Here is a 17,203-nt window from a genome sequence, read left to right on the forward strand (position 1 = left end):
TCCTTGATGTAGTTCAGACCACAGGGAATAAAGGGAAAGACAGACCTGCTGCAATGCCTAGATAGCTTCACTGGGGAATGGATGCTTTTAGAAAATGTGAAGGCATGAGAAGTCCCCAGGGGAGCAGAAGTCCTTGAACTGAATTTTCCATGTAGTCGGGGAAGCTGAGGAAAGCTCCCAGGCTGTAGCTAATGAGAGGAATGTGCTAGGAAGGGCAGCTGCACTGCTCAGCTTGCATGGAAAAAGGATTTAAAGGTTGAGCCTGGCCCAGCTGAGAAAAACACAGCATGGAGATCACCAAACAGCTTCTGAGAGCAAATTGCCCTTCAAAAGAAAGATGGCTCATGTTAACCCCCTTTAGTTAATGTGAGCTGCTGTGCTTAAATGAGCATGAAGACACAATCTAAGAGAAGGACAGCTCTCACATCCACATAAATCTCATGGTGGAGGAGGCATGTAATCAGGGCTGATTGCCATAATGTCTGTGCTTTATTGTAGATGCTGTTCTTTGTACACAGACTTTCTACTGCATTAATTCATTCAACCCCATTTTCTAACCTGGAAATATTACTTTCAGAGCTAAATAAGTAGATGTTTTACCTTTAAACTATGACACTGAAGTATATAAAAATCCATGTAAGCATCCTACAGAGATACTTATAAACTGAGTAGAGCTGTAGCAGATGGTACTCATGCCAAGGTGGAGAAGACCTTCAGACACTACATGGAACTCATTATACCTGTCTTGGAAGAATAAAACCAGCAGTTGGATATGGCATTAGCTATAGATATCTTCTAAGCTTAAGCTGCCAAGCCATTACAGTTAGTGTCTGAAGATTAAAATTTCTCAGGTAGCTCCCATTAGGACCCAACAATTCATTGGAATGTGCTCAGAGCATGTATTACACCACGTGAAGTCATATGTTTTGAATAATAATAAAAAAATAAGTAAGCAAGATAATTTCCAGGCTGCTAATGCAAAGACATTCCTAAAATCAGATTAAAGCAATAGGTGTGCAACAGCAACAGAATCCACGCGGAAGACTTCAACAATCATAAATGTCAATGTCCGTGTATATATATGTATCTGTTTACAGACATATTTCTGCATCAGCTGAAGTAGATTTCTGTCCTCACCCTGATCTCATAATTTGAATGACTCAACCCCTAGAGTGCATCCTCAGTCATCTAAATCTACACTTGTCACACTGAGGAAGAATTGACCTTTTAGCCATCTTAGGGATGCTGTTGTATAAACAATTTGGGGAAAACTCACAAACTCTGGTATATGAGTGGTCTGCTACTTCTGTAATATTCTAGGCTCCCACACTGTGCCATTTGCATGGTGGCAGCTGGGCCTGCTATTGCTGGTACTTTAGGTGTGCAAAACATACTTACTCAGAATTTAGCGATGTCTGAAATCTAAGACCAGATCCAAATTTTGTAGCTTTATTGCAGTTCTATTTTTTCCATCCTAATTCACTGTGACCAGTTTAAATCCCTGTCCACCCTGCTGAGTCCTTCAGGAGATCATGTTTTCCACCTGAATAATTCTTTAACACAGACATCCACTGATTCCATCTCTCACTTTCTAGTGTAAATTGTCAAAATGCAAAAATATACAGCATTTAAAATCTATACTTAAAATATAAACTACCAGTTTCTGTCACATTGAGCCCCTAAGGGTTTTTAGGATCAGAATTCTACTGCCAGAAATAGGATGCTGCAATTGAATCTGTTTTTATATTCTACAGTATATCAGGCTTCCAAGTTGGGCATATTTCCATGTACATTTGATGGCATCTAATGTATGCATACAGCTAAAATAAAAGTTGCATGATGGTAACTGATCACATGAAGACTTTGATGAGTTCCTTTCCTTCTGCTAAGCTCCACATATCTTATTGAATTTCTGCATCAGTTCACATCCTGTATCAGAGTGATGCACACATCGTATATCTGTGAGTAAGTACAAATATACATTTTTCTATGTCACCAACAATAAATCAACTATGTGTGATAGCTAAAATTATGCTTCTTTATATCAGTTGTCACATGAAAAGAATATTTTCCATTTTTTTAATACCATTTCGAATCTTAACTAAATACAGAGTAATCAAGTTCATCTGTATTGTGTCATGGAGTAGAAGTGTTGTTATAGACAGTGTGTTTGAAGGTGTTTGTGTAAGAGACAGCAGTATAGATTGGCAGGAAAAACTCACTGACCTAGTACTAATGCATTATAATGAATCTGCACTTCACTGACATTGAACAATAAATACAAGAAACAATAGAATGAAGAATTCTTCTTTAAAAGTAGAAAAACAAGCTTAACTTGTTCTCATAGGAATCTTAATAATTTTCCTTTTACTTTATATAATCATTGGAGGGGGTTGTCTATGTAGAGGCACTTTAAGTGAGCTCTGAACCTACTACTTAAAGCAGGGTAAAGGATCTTCCTTAGCTTCTGCAGAAGAATGAATAATTAAGTGGCACACTTCTGCTTGATAAACAAAACTGTAATGAATTTAAAGGAAATTATAGATTTTATCATCTTCTGCAAAGTCTTACAATGAGCATCTGGGTGTTGCTGGCATGCAGATTATTGATGGCCCAAACTTATTAAGCTTTCTGGTTGCTTTGTTCACAGAAGTAAATCAGCACAGCAGAAGGAATTAACAATAGCACTAAAATAATTTTCTATTGTTTTACTGAAATGCTTTATGAATTCTTATATCTTATGGGCAGATGGAACAATTCTAAGGTCTTATTTTCCAAAGGTATCTCATTATTTTATTGCATATGAAAACTCCCATCCTTTCACAACTAGTCAGTAAAGAAAGATTTTGCTACATGCTGTAAACTACTGAGAATGACTCCCAAGGAGCAGAAAAAAATAGAAATAGAAATAAACACCTCACAATGGTAATGCCTTGATGGCAATTCTGATATTTTCTCATCGTTCCAGATGTCACATGTGAACCAAAATTTTACCCAAGGCACTTTAAACATTTTTTTAAACCTAACACATATGAATACACTGGAAGTTAAAATTAAAACATGAAGGGGGGGGGGGGGGGTAAGCAATTCTGGTTAAGAGGCTACTTAATAAAAGTTATTTCATGAGCTGCTCAAAATTCACATTCTTCTTTGAGTATTTTCTCAAATACAACTCACTCTTATATCTGAAAATTTTCATTTTCTTCCCTCAAGGACATGGCTAAACTTGGACTTTTTATTTAATTTCCAGAAGATATACTGCTTCAGCAGGAGCCTTCCTGCTCCAATGATGATGACATGATGAACAATATACCTGAAAGCTTCTGGCTGAAGCATGGATTCCTGAAACATGGAAATTAGCCACTCAAATACAAGCAGAAGGCTGGAAAATAACTCTGCAGGTCAGAAACAGGACTGATACCCCATGGCAGTAAAGGTTTCTCTTATAGAAAAGGTTCCTCAGTTGAATAGGTACTATGTCTTCCCTTCCATTATTTAAGCTCTTAAATCTAATTTTATTCCATTCTCCTTAACTTTGTCCATCTCTTCTAACTATCCTAACAGTATCCTACCTGAACCTTCTGTTCCTTGTTATTTCTGTTTCTATTACTCTGCGACATCCTGCTATATATTTTCACTCCCTTTACATCTCCACCACAACAGTATGACTCCAGACACAAGGCCTCTCAAGGATTAGACTATTTGTCTTCTCTAGAGAGAAGGCTGTAGCAACTGAGCAAGTGATCATGTATTGCAAAAACAGTGATGTGTATATGCAAGAAATCCCTGGCATGGCATTAGAAAGGTCATAGGAACCCACCTCAAGCAGAGGTGCCTGTATACTCAGGAGCCCCTTTTCATTTCTTGCATCAGCAGCCAACCCAAGCACACAGCCTAGACTGGCACTTCTAATTTACTCGCATCTGGACTCTTGACACCATAGATGAGAGGATAATCTTTCTGCATCGAGTTTACTCTGATCCTGTCTACCAGTCTTTCTTCTAGAAAAAAACAAATCACTGAATGGATCGTGTGCCTTTAAATAAAAGGATTAAAAGTGAAAGAGAATCAAAGCCCTTATTTCTTGAAACAGAGAAAAGTAATTTTTTTTTCTTCTACAGTCTCTTTCTTACCAATGGTACTTTGTATGAAATTATGGATTATCTCTGTTTCCTTATTTAGCTAGTACAGAGTGCATTGAGCTGCTGTGTCACACTGGAATGTGCTGTACCTGTAGGATGGCACCACATAATATGATTCAAGGTGGCATTTTTCTCTAGGCTCACTGCCAGTGTTTCAGACAAGCATGCACTAATCAGAGAATATTTAAGCTATATGTACATGAAATGGAGCCTTGAAACTACTGAGAAATAGTGAGAAACAAGTGAGAAATGCTTCTTTTTTTGAGACACTAAGAGCACCTGTTTTCTTTGAATTCAGATGGTCAGTTTAAAGCTTTATACATATGTTGGTATGCATACAGTTTTCCAGTTTCCTATATAGTAGCCTATTAAAGAACAAGATGCCATAGATTGAATCCCCAGAATTCTTACTAAAGATACATTTTTTTTGAGATAGTGCCTGATACACAGACTAGAACTGTGGCTTTTTTTTTTCTTGGTTTTATCAAAAAGTTTATATTTGCCACTATTCTTTGTTCAACATGCAAACAGTCTGGCTTTTTTCTCTCTATTATTCTCCATGCAGGAAAATGAGCACATCAGGTGAAGTCACCAGATTTAGTTTCTATCACTTCCTGAGAGCAAAGACCTGAGAGCAAAGACATGAATCTTCAAGAAAACAAAAACAAAAACAAAAACAAAAACAAAAAACTGTAAGCAAGAAAGAAAGTAGCAGGTAAGAGAAGGACTACCATGTTTTTAGATGGGATGTATTTCAGTGCATAACAATAAACCCACTGCTATTCATTAGTCCAGAGCCATCAGCTGAAATAAGTATATTTCAATTATGTGCATTAGAGCAAATATTTATTTATTTTCAAATATCAATTCCCTGTCCAAACTCACAACTTGTTATATGAAAATGTTAAACATTAAAAACTGAGGTCATACATCTCTTATGTCCATCCTTGGACTTTACTTTTAGGAAACCAGGGTTAGAGGTTCTCATCTGGCCTTGCTGGAGTGAATCATCCATCATGTTCTGCAGCTTTCTTGGTTGTGCAAATATAATGGGACACCAAGTCACATTCATATTCTCAGAGCAAACAATTTTAGTGCTGCAGTACAGCACAAGGCAGAGACACCGCCTTGGATCCAGAACAAATCTCTGTTATTTGCATTTACACCAAATATGCTAACAGGAGAGGCCTGGCAGAAAGGAAACAAGTGTTTAAAATAGTTCTGAAGAAGTCAAGATGCTTGGTTGAACCCTTGTGCCTTAGATTAGCTGAACCATCTAACTCCTTTAGGCCAGTCCACATTGCTGCTCCTAGCAAGGAGTTTAGATATGATCATTTGAGCTTGAAGAGACCAGTCTATGGCCTATGTGTGATGGCAAAGGTTAATTTAACAGAATATGTGAGGGATGTAGATAGGTGATGTCATAGTTATCAAATATATACTCTTCTGTTCACACATAGGTCACCTGGCCTGCTTAAACTTTGATGGTCAAATCATAGTTACTTTCCTTGTTATTTATTTTTTTATTATAACTCATTACAAAGTGGATGCATACACTGAACCTGGCTTGCCAGTCAATTAATTTGTCAAAGAGTTTTCCATTTGTTGCATATATGAGCAGCCATCTCTTACAGAAATCAAATTTAAAAACTGAAGCAACACCAAAAAAAAAAAAATTTCATAGCCCTAATACAAGAAACAAAAGTCTGTACTATTTCTTAATTAACATTTCTGTAATTGTTGTGCAAACTTATCTAACACAATAAATACAGTGGAAAAAAATAGTGGGATGAGAATCTGGCTTAGGAAAAAAAGAGTGGTATTTCATGATCTAAAAAGAAAAAAAATTTATATTTCTGCAAAGTATCTCACCTGCCACTGAGCACTGCTATGGTTTCAGGGTCTGAACACCATGAGTCATTGGTCCTTGGAACACACCTGAAAGGCAGGCAGCCAAGGAGCACAGTCAGATACCAAACAGATAAAATCATAACATGATTTGGGTTGGAAGGGACCTTAAAGATAATCCAGTTCCAGCTCCCCTGCCATTGCCCGGGATACCTTCCACTAAACCAGGTTGCTCAGAGACTCATCCAGCCTGGGTTTGAACACTTCCAGAGATGGGGCATCCACAGCTTCTCTGGGAAATCTGTTCCACCCTCACAGTCAAGAATTTCTTCCTAATATCTAATATAAATCTGGCAAATTGTGACATCAAATGTCATAATTTACTTCTGACATAATTTCTGTGTCTCAGTGATCTCCACAGAGGCTGAGAACTCAGGCACATTTCTATGCAATCCCCTGCTCCCATCTCTTTAGCCAACCTCCTCTGGATTTCAAACTCTATATGGGAGCTCCTTGAGGACCCACTCCTGTTGCATTTTGGGAAGATTATAAGTGCTCTGTTTGCATGCAGTTTGATGCAGTGTGTGGATTTTTATAACTATGACAAATATGAGACACACACGATTTTCTAGGGACAGCGGCTGCTCCCACCTCCAGTTAATGTGACTGAGAACTGCAAGATTGGGTGGAAAAATAAGGGTCCAGTAAGCCCTTCTGCACTAAATGGTTAGAGCTTGGCTGCCTGAAGGTTGATATTAAATAATTTATACAATCCTTCAAATAATTATAAATAATAATCCTTTAAATAGTTATAAATAATGTATACAATCCTTCACCTGGAAATTAACATAAGTGGCATTTGGTACATGCTGTTGCCTTCTAGATTTGCAAGTTGTTGTTTCTGAAGCTGTCAGCTAGAACACATTTAATGTATGACTAAACCTCATTCATGCAGTTTTAGATCAGATTGGTTTCTGCGAATACTGTCTCTTTCCTACTGCACTGATGCTCAGTTCTCTGGCTACAACAGACTGGCCACTGTCATTTCAGTGTTCACTGACACCAGGGCAACAGATCTAGCTCTCTCACATCTGCACAAAACAGCCTTTCAGGGCTCAGGCATTATCTCTAGGACTCTCAAAAGCACACAGCATCTGAAGCCAGAATTAGCCAGATAGCAAGGAAGACACCTGACATCAAGTGGAAATGAAAAAGGAAAATCTAATGACCACAGGGTCAGAAGCTCAATGATTTAATGGTATTCTTCAAGTGCCCATCTTGTTACAGATGGGTAATTGCTGTTAGAACAACATGGCTAACACTTTATTTTCCTACAGGAGATAATTACTTTGATTGAAAACACTGGCTGTCAGACAATGGCATACCTACTGCAACACCTGCAGACCAGGAATGGGCAGCTGCATTTGTCTTGTAGCGGTGCTAATCAGGTTCCTGCAACTGCCACACCTTTGACTGAGGTTGAGGTGACAGGCTGCCGTGGTGCTTATGAGGTCTTTTTTCCTCTTTACTGATTGCTTTAGTCTCAGTTCCTCCCTCACTTTTTAAAACTCCAAAACACATTATTGGCACTAACAGCAAATACAGAGAAGAGAAACTGCCAGACAATCGACTGATATAAATTCATGTGCTATTTTAGTCGGCTGCGCTCTTTATATATATGCAAGATGAAAAAAATTAACCCCAAATCTGATGAAATACAAATTAGTATTTGATACTACCTGCAATGATTATGTGTAAATCCACAAATGAAATTGCAGACTAGACTAACCTATCATGTTCAGGTTAGCATTTGCCAGCTACCCAGTGTCCATTCTCAGCTAAGATAGACATTTTAAACATGCACTTTTTTCTGGCTGAGTTCACTATATTTTTAAGCATAATAAAAGAATACATAAATACTTTTTATAAACTGTGTGGGAATGATGAAAGAAAAAAACCACTTTCTTTACAAATAATATGTGTTGTACTGAAGAACTTTGTCATATAAAAAAATGGATGAACATCGAGGGCAAAAATAACCTCGCCTTAATCATTGAAGTGACAAGTTAAATTTGATGTCAATGGCCTTCATAGAGGCCATCCTCAAAATGAGCAGCAAGTTTTCTCTAAAGGCCTTGTGGAAGTATGGGCTTATTCACTGTACATAACTGTTTCCCTAGAATAGAAATCTCCAGGGAGGATTAGCTTTATCAACTGTAACCACAGCAATATAATCTTATGTGACTTCCTTTTACACATAGCTGGAATGCTGTTTAAATTCATCTAGTTTGACCCTATAGTATAATGATGAATCATGCTTATAAATAAGGAGGTGTGCTGCTATTGACTGGAGTAGAGTTCATTTTCTTCCCAGCAGCTGATATGGGGCTGTCTTTTGATTTTGTGCTAGTAACAGAGGGATATTTTCATTATTGCTGAGCAGCACTTGTACTGAGTCAAGGCTCTTTCTGCTCCTCGCCCCTCCTCCCCCCACCAGCAAGGGGCCTGGGAGTGTACAGGTTGGGAAGGGACACAGCTGGGACAGCTGAACCTCAACTTAACCAGGGGATGTTCCAGACCATATGGAATTATGCTCAGCATAGAACACAGCAGTGGGATGTTAGGAGTGATGGTGTTTGTCTTCCCAAGTCACTGTTACATGTGATGGAGCTGTGCTTACCTGGGGATGGTGACCTGCCCATGTGAAGCGCTGAATTAATTAATTACTTGTTTTGTTTTGCTTACATGTGCAGCTTTTGCTTTCTCTATCAAACTGTCATTGTCTCAACCCATGAGCTTTCTTATTTTTTATTCTTGCAGTTCTCTCCTCCATCCCAAGATGGGGTGGGGGTGAGCAATCAGCTGCATAGGGATAAGCTGCTGTCTGGGGTTAAACCATGAGAGCAAGAGAATTTGTAAGTACAAGCAATCTGTACTTTGAGAACTTTGTAGAAATGTTTCTCTTATCATACACTCAGCAATCTGAATGATTTTTATTGTTTTAAAATGCAGTATGGAGCGAGATTATTCGACAGGCAGTCAAATAATCATTTGTAAGGAACTGAAGAGGAACCATGAAGAGTCACTTAAGATTTGCTGCAGATGACAATAAAGTTATGAATTTACTAAAGTTAAATTGCATTTCTCAGCATCCTAGACATTGCAGAAAGAGAGATATGACACTTGAAATGTGGTATATCCTAGTGGCAATTACATTACTGTAGCACAGCCAGAAAATACATATTTATTATTTGCCCTGCACTCTACTATTCTGTCTTCTTTCTTACCCAGCTGCATCCAAAACTTTGAAGCTCCTGTAGAGTCAACAATGAAGAGCAGGTATTTCTTCACTGTGAATCTAACACAGTTGTCATCTACTTCAGAGGGCTTAGATGCCTCATTCTCTTCTGAGATTCCTAAAAACCTGGATGACAATTTTATGGAGCAAGTCCTAAGGGAAGCAATTGAAAAAGATGACCTTCTTGATCTGCTGCTTGTCAACAGAGTGGATTTTGAGAGCGGAGTAGAGACTGGCAGCTGTCTTGGCCACAGTGACCAAGAAGGAATTGAGTTAAAATCTCTGTTAATAGGAGGGAAAGTGCTGGCAAAACCTCAGCTCTGTATATGAGGAGAGCAGACTCAGGTTTCTCAGGCAATTAGTGAGTCAGGTCCCCGGGAACATTTTTTGCAGATGCTGCAGTCCATCAGTGCTGGTGACTTTTTAAATATCACTTCCTAAGAGCACTGGAGCAGGCAATTCCCAAAAGTCAGAAGTCAAGCAGGGGAGGCAGAAGACCAGCTTGACTGAACAGGAGCCTTCTCTTGGAAATAACGGAAAAAAGGAAGGCCCAGTGAAAAACAGGGCCAGATAATATGGCAAGGATACAGAGATACTATAGAGAGGAAATTCAGGCAGCCAAACCTGGAGCTGAAGCTGGCCAAAACTGTGGGGGAAAATAAAAAGTTTTTTTCAAATATATCAATGGCATCGGGAAGTGCAAAACTAATATCAGGTCATTACAGGATGGTCTCCCCGCAATCAGGGACATGGACAAGGCAGAGGTTTAACATAATCTTTGCCTCTGTCATCAACACCAGATGGGCTAAGGGGGTCTCAATGCCCTAAGTTGAAGAAGTATGACTGCAGGAATGATTAATTCCCAGACAGCCTGGGGCTCCAGCTGCATCCCTAAAAATCATGGAGCCTGTTGGTCTGAAGCCAACAGAGCTTCATGAGATGAAAGTCCTGCTTATCAAACCTGATTTCCTTTTATGACAAGATAACCCACCTAGCTGATCAAGAAAAGCCAGATGATGTAATCTTTTTGGATTTTAACAAAGCTTTTGATACTGTCTCTTCCAGTGTTCTTCTGGGCAAAATGTCCAGCTCACAGCTGGAAAAACACATCTTGTGATGGGTCTGCAGCTGGCTCAGGGTACAGGTACAGGTACAAAGGGCTACAGTGAGTGGTGTGGCATCAGACTGATGACCTGTCACTAGTGGAGTTCTGCAGAGTTCCATCCTCAGCCGTCTGCTTTTCAACATCTTCATAAATTACTTGAATGCAGGACTGGAAGGGACACCAAGCAGGTTCTCAGACGATTCAAAACTGGGAGGAGCTGTTGATTTCCTCAAAGCCAGGGAGACCCTGCAGAGACACCTCAACAAGTCAGAGGGCTGGCTAACCACCAACCATACAGATCTCAACAAGGGAAAATGCTGGATTCTGCACCTGGGATGGGGCAAACCTGGATGTACAGAAAGACTGGGGAATGAGAGGCTGGAAAGCAGTGCCACAGAAAGAGTCCTGGGGGTCCTGATGGATGGAAAGTTGGATATAAATCAGCAGTGCCCTGGCAGGCAGGAGGGCCAGCTGTGTCCTGGGGGACATCAAGTCCAGCATCACCAGCAGGGCAAGGCAGGGATTGTCCCTCTGCTCTGCACTGGGCCAGCCTCACCTCGAGTGCTGGGGGCAGTTCTGGGTGCTACTATATAAAACAGACTTAAAGCAATTAAAAACCATCCAAAGGAGGGCTAAGAAGATGACATATTAGGAGTGGCTGAGGTCACTTGTTCTGTTCAGCCTGGAGGAGACTGAGGGGAGACCTCATTGCAGTCTAGAACTTCTTTGTGAGGGGAAGAGGAGAGGCAGGCACTGATTTCTTCTCTGTGGTGACCAGTGACAGGGCCTGAGAGAAGGTGTCATGGGAGGTTTAGGCTGGAAATTAGGAAAAGGTTCTTCACCCCAAAGATGGTCAGGCACTGGAACAGACTGCCCAGGGAAGTAGCCACAGCACCAGCCTGATAGGTTCAAGAAGTGTTAGGACAATACTCTTGAACACATGGTGTGGCTCTTGGGGATGGTGCTGTGCAGGACCGGGAGTTGGACTTGATCTGGGCGAGTCCCTTCCTGCTCAGCATATTCTGAGACTCTGTGAGATCTAAGCCAGTATGACAAATCCTGTTGCATGGCCACTGGGAGAGGAGCATGCTTTAACCTAAATTAGCCCTTGGGATTATGTTGCAGAGAAATAAAGATACCCACGTTTAATTATCCTTCCTCCTCCTTACAAATAATTTGAAAACCAATTCATAGAGCATATTATTGTTGTGTGGCCCTTGGGATACTTTCCTTGTTCCTCATTTATTCATCATTATATTCTTTTACAATTACAGCAGGAAGCTGCCACTATTGCTCAACATCAGCTGTACAAGAAATGTAAAATTAGGACCATCCAGGGAGTAGAACAAGAAGGATTCAGACAGATATTTAAGTATGTTTACTTAATAAAGGCATATTTTGGTGCATCCCTGTGTATCCCAATATACAATAAGAATTTGTACAGCAAAGAACGGTAGGATTTCATCCCCCTATTTTCAGGTAAGTCTCCAGAAGACTGTGTGGTAAATTGTCATTGGGAGAGGCCTCAAGGTCAGATGTAGTTGGAAAAGCAAGAGAGGGACATGATTAACACGATTTCATCAAGGACATGGCTCACTTGGACATAGTCATTAGGTTTTCCTGTTGAAATGGCTCAAGAGGGAAAGAAAAAACTGAATGAAGAAGAACCAAAAGCCTGCAATATTTCCATGAGGAAACACCTAAATACAGCACATGTGTCTATGGAGTGAGTTTCAAATCCTGGGCTGCTAATGAGGCCAAGCCACCTAAATTTTTGACTGTCAAAGCAGATGTTTTTCTCTGAGTTAGGGGACACAGCTGAGGTGCTCTGACTGGGGTGTCCTGTTTGATGTCCACACTGCTATTGGCTGGCCAGGTGTCTGCAGTGACGCTGAGTTGTGAGGATTTCTGAAGGAATTTGGAATGAGTTAGAAACGGGACCTCTGAGCTGCTTTTCCTTATCTTCTACACAGGCAGGAAAGGTGAGTTTGGCTCACATCTTCACCTCATGGCTCAGAAGGTCCCAAGTTACAAGACTTAGTTACAAAACCTTTTAAGGATTTATTAACCAATAAAACATTGCCAACAATGATATTTATGCTTTTGACCCAGTCCTTAAATATTTCGTTCTTATGGACTCATGCTACAGTGTAAGCTTTCTTAGCCAATCATGTTATGACACACAAATGTATAGTACTGTACAATAAAACTCTAAACTTTGCTAAATGTGTCTCTGCTTTAAATTATAAATCCACATTCTCACTTCTAGCACCAAAGTTTGGAAGCGTTTTCCAAGGTCTCAGATCAAATCCTGTGTTTGATTCTAAGCTTTGGCTTACAGGCCCAAAGTTCTGAGAATTGTTGGCATTTTGGATGCCAACACTGACCCATAAGATGAACTGCTAACCAGACATGCACTCCTCACCAGAGGCACAATTCAGGTGAATGAAGCTATTTCAGATTCTCAAGGGAAATCCTTCTGTTCTCAAGCTACTGTCCCATGGACACAGAGCTGCAGTGTGCTTGTGCCTTGGATGCAGACATCCAAGACTTACCTAAGTCCTTGTTTTTCACATGTAAGCTGTAGGAATGGTATTAACACAACCTATTAATGAGTCTTCTTCTCCAGAAATGAATACTCTGGACTTCAACACCCATTTGCTTCCTCAGGTTCAAGTACAAGTTTCCTAGACCCTGCTTTAGACAAGTGAGATGTAGAAAATGTCAGAGACTCAGAAGCTGAACATGCCTTCAAAATTAAAGTTTTAGGGGCTGATTCTTTGGGCACTGTGTCTAAGGCTGTGGGAGCTGAACAGATGGGGAAACCAGATGGTCTGGGCTTCCCTGCATGGGATTATTTTGCACAATGGTTGTCCCAGATCCCAGAAACAACGTAATTCAGAGGTTGTCCCCTTAACTGTCTAACTGCTAAGATAGACACATACATGTTGTACGAGCCTAGTCAGAACTAGAAATTTGCCTAGCACACAAGATGTGAAGTACAACTGTTCCCATTAGAATTTCTAAGAAATAATTTCATGAAAATGCTCTGCCTTTTCTATATCTCACTCTTCCTGTTAAAATGTTCCATTTCTCTGTAAAAGGTCAAACGATACCCAGTATAATACCCTGACCAGAGATCAGGAGAGAAAAGAAAATCAAATTTCCACTTGCAAACTGTAGAATGAATGGCATAGCTATCTAAGTTGTGGCTCAAAATAAGTGGGTCAAAGTTACCTATGAAAAACATCTATTTTAATAAGAGTATATGTTACAGGTAATAATGGAACCCAAAACTAGATTTACAAGTTGTTAAACATTTCAGTATGTTTCTAAATTAACAACCAGTTTTGCATATAATCTCTTCCACCACAATATTTTGTCTTATTTATGTAGTGGTTAATACCTAAGGATTTAGAAACAGTGATTTCAACACCACTTTATTTGGTTATGTAAAGATATTTATTTTGGGCTTAGAACTAATTAGAAAACTACTTTTCTCCATAAAATTTAAGGTTTTTATAGAAAAATGAAAACATAAAAAGACTAAAGCAAATAAAGCAAATATTTTTATTAAAAATGAAGCTGTGATTGTCTGGTCTTTCTCTTCTCTTCCATCAGCAAAGTTCTTCATTTCACATAGGCGATGATCATAGATATTTGCTCTTCCTCTCTCTAGAAGCTTCAGCAAAGGATTTATGCCTCTTAAGTGAGCATTCTTTTGGTTCTTCATTTATTAAACAAAGTTTCGACCAATGTGGGATACAATCAAGGAAAATGCTCATATAGTTGATGAGGCAGCCTCTGAAATTCATCAGATAATATATTTGAAAAACAGACTGTCCTAAGATAAGGCAAATATTAGTCAAGTACTGCTTCTTTCAAAGACAGCTGGGCAACAGAAAATATCAAATATTTTTCTCGGCTGCTATAAGTGTGCTATCTCACTTCAATTTGCACATATTATCATTGGAAGGGGTAAAAGTTTTGGCATGGGGAATTTGAAATGCCTGTCTTTTGAAACCAGCTTTTTGAAAGCTACTAAATGAGACAACATCAGTGAGCTTCTATTCTCTTGCCAGCAAACACAGAAATCTACAGGAGGCCTGAAACTCTGAAGCAACTAAGACAAACATTTTGTTCAATATGTACATAAAAATGCCACTATGGAACATGCTTAAAATAAGGGTTTTTAACCACAGCACATCAACTGATTGGTGCCCAGTAAAGTTCCTAGTCTTGTCTATATCACCTACCTTTTACTGATGCCTAAAGATTTTTGCTTTTTATGTATTTTTCATATGTTTGTAGTTTTTTAGACCATTAATACATGCTTATACAGTTCTAGGTATTTCTCCTACCCTTTCTCTTAGATTTTAGAATTATAACTGAAACTTATAACACAATCCTGAAATAATTTTTAGTCTTATTTTGAGGCAGAGAACCTAAAAGAAGAACATTTTGTTTTCTACTTGAAATCCGAGACGACATAGCAAGAAGTGGGGTAAAGAAGATTTGGACCAACTCCGATGGGGCAGTACCCAGGGAAAAATTACCTTATCAAATGCTCTTCTAATTGGACAATGTTTGTCAGATATGACAATTTGTTAAACTTATAACAATTGTAGAAATCTGATACCATGTGTGCTTCCAGCCCATAACTATGGAGGCACCCAGAAGTTTCCAATAAAGAACTTTTTAATCTTACCATTTAAATACTAGTGCAAGAGGTTTTGTCTTTTGATATCAGGAAATATTTTGAAGCAAGTTCCCATGGCTTCTCAGGTTTCTCCCTGTTTATTTGTTCAGAGGTTGTCTGAAAGAGCATAGTTTAAGGTTCTTCAGTGCTACATGCAGGTGTGCAGAGAAATTCTGTGACACTGAAAACCCATTGCAGACATCACAGTGAGAGCAGCAGGTACAGAGTAAAGCCAAAACTACCTACCAGGTACTATTACTATCAGCAAAAACCAGCAACAAATAATAGCTTTTCTAAAGCACATCAAATATGCTGGGAAAGATTAGAACATATTTATCAAGACTCACAAACTGACTCCAAATTGGTTTTTGCTACATATTGAAGAAGGCAAGTTCAGCCACTGATAGCACTGTCACCACATCTATTTTTGTTTAACGATGCTCATGATTAGATAGGATGTCACTAAGAGAAGTTTTGAAATTTTGTGTGTTATTTAAGATTATGTAGAAAAATGCTAAGTGTTCAAAATAATTTTATTTTGCTTTCAGTGTTTTCCTCAGTTTAACTTTGTAGTTTCACATAAGAGACATGCTCTGGAGTAGAGGTCCAGAAGGAAAGGAATAATGGTGGGTTTTTGCTGTTTACAACTCCAGTGATGTAAAATTTTACGCTCGCAGCAGCATGAAAAGTGAAATGTTCTTCTTTCTTCTTTTCTTCCTTTTTTTTTTTTTTTTTTTTTAATTTGATATTGGTGGAGTACAAGGGGAATAGACCACCTGGTGGCCAGACTCTCATGTTGACTCTAGAATGAGTTTCCTAGCGCCATTGTCAGAGGTAGAGCACTCCTGAAGGTGGATCAAGGTGCAATCCAATAGACCATTACTTGCATTCTTAAGTCTAGGATAGATCTTGCAGTGGGCACGCAAGAATTTTCTTGATTTCTTTGTTTTGTGAGAATGCAGCACATTATGACCATTTGGAGTATCTGGTGATGCAAATATTCCCAAAAAACATACCTACCACCAAGCACAGTCCTAGATTTCAATCTACACTTTTAGAACCTTTATAATCTCTCCAAACACCAGCCTACTACGTGCCAGAAAAGTTATTTAAAAGGGCTTCTCTACCTTGGATAGCAAAGTGACAAATTACTACAGATATGGAAAAAGGAGTGGTGGGTCAGTCAGAAATTTGAGACCACTAGTGTGAAAATGGCAAAAATAACAGCTGAAAAGTTTAGCTGGGAAACTAAAAATGATCTTTTAATAATAATTTTTTAGACAATAACTTGAAAAGTAACAAGGGGTGTGGGGAAAACGTAAATCCACAGTGGCATTTGTGAAAATACACAATTACTTGTGCTATGTCAGAAGGGAAATCACACACTTGAAGTCTTCACTGTGGGAAAAACAAAATTTCTTTCAGCTGAAAGACACTGAAAGAAACAATTGTGAGAAAATAATCAGACAAGACAGAAAAGTCTAATTATGACAAATCATGACCACTTTTATAAAGTTCCTAAGGTGGGAGAGGGTAGAGCACTAAGAAAGTGCAGATATTCAAATCCAGTATTAAGTTTGAAAAGCTATCTAGAGTTCACTGGCAGGAAGACATCCAAGTGAACGAAGGGATTTCTACTACCTTTGGGAAATATTTAACACAAGTATCATTAGCTCAAGTTTCTTTTTCATCTGCTCTCTGTGCACAAAGTGTCTGACAATGCTTGCAGGAAATCAAGCTCTGCCCAAACTTGAGTTGTCAGAGGAGTGCCTCTGGATGGAACTGCACCACAGGACAGCTTCAAGCCTTCTCAACCCCTTCAGACTAAGAAAGCAGCCCTAGGAGGAAAGTAAATTCCATTCCCAATGTTTAAAAAAATATATAACTATAAATGAGATTATACTAAGAGCACGTCATCAGACAGATATAATCAGCTCTACAAAATAAAAAGCAACCATTCATTCACAATTTTAAAATTATGAGGCCAAGATTCCAACAAAAAGAAAAGTTGATAGTCAAATTGCGAACCTTGGAAAATATGATTATGCTATCTAAACAACAGTAAAAAAATCTATAACTATTAAATCATAAACAATTATTTTAGAATTACA

At 38.9% G+C, this 17,203-nt stretch overlaps 1 long non-coding RNA gene across 8 annotated transcripts; it reads left to right on the forward strand.

Moving 5' to 3' along the window:
* Positions 1-696: 696 nt before the first annotated feature.
* LOC115494126 (uncharacterized) lies at positions 697-13,420 on the forward strand. 8 transcript variants are annotated; one of them, XR_012054496.1, is made up of 6 exons: positions 729-1,965; positions 3,251-3,471; positions 4,708-4,857; positions 7,328-7,501; positions 8,811-8,905; positions 9,003-9,248. It is a non-coding gene; the product is annotated as an uncharacterized lncRNA (long non-coding RNA). The 8 variants fall into 8 exon arrangements; XR_012054492.1 differs by lacking the exon at positions 9,003-9,248 and adding an exon at positions 11,668-13,420 and having other exon boundaries at positions 697-1,965; positions 4,708-7,501; XR_012054493.1 differs by lacking the exon at positions 9,003-9,248 and adding an exon at positions 9,282-10,431 and having other exon boundaries at positions 697-1,965; positions 4,708-7,501.
* Positions 13,421-17,203: the final 3,783 nt, after the last annotated feature.

This window comes from Taeniopygia guttata, chromosome 2 (assembly GCF_048771995.1).
Source record: "Taeniopygia guttata chromosome 2, bTaeGut7.mat, whole genome shotgun sequence".
NCBI lineage: Eukaryota > Metazoa > Chordata > Aves > Passeriformes > Estrildidae > Taeniopygia > Taeniopygia guttata.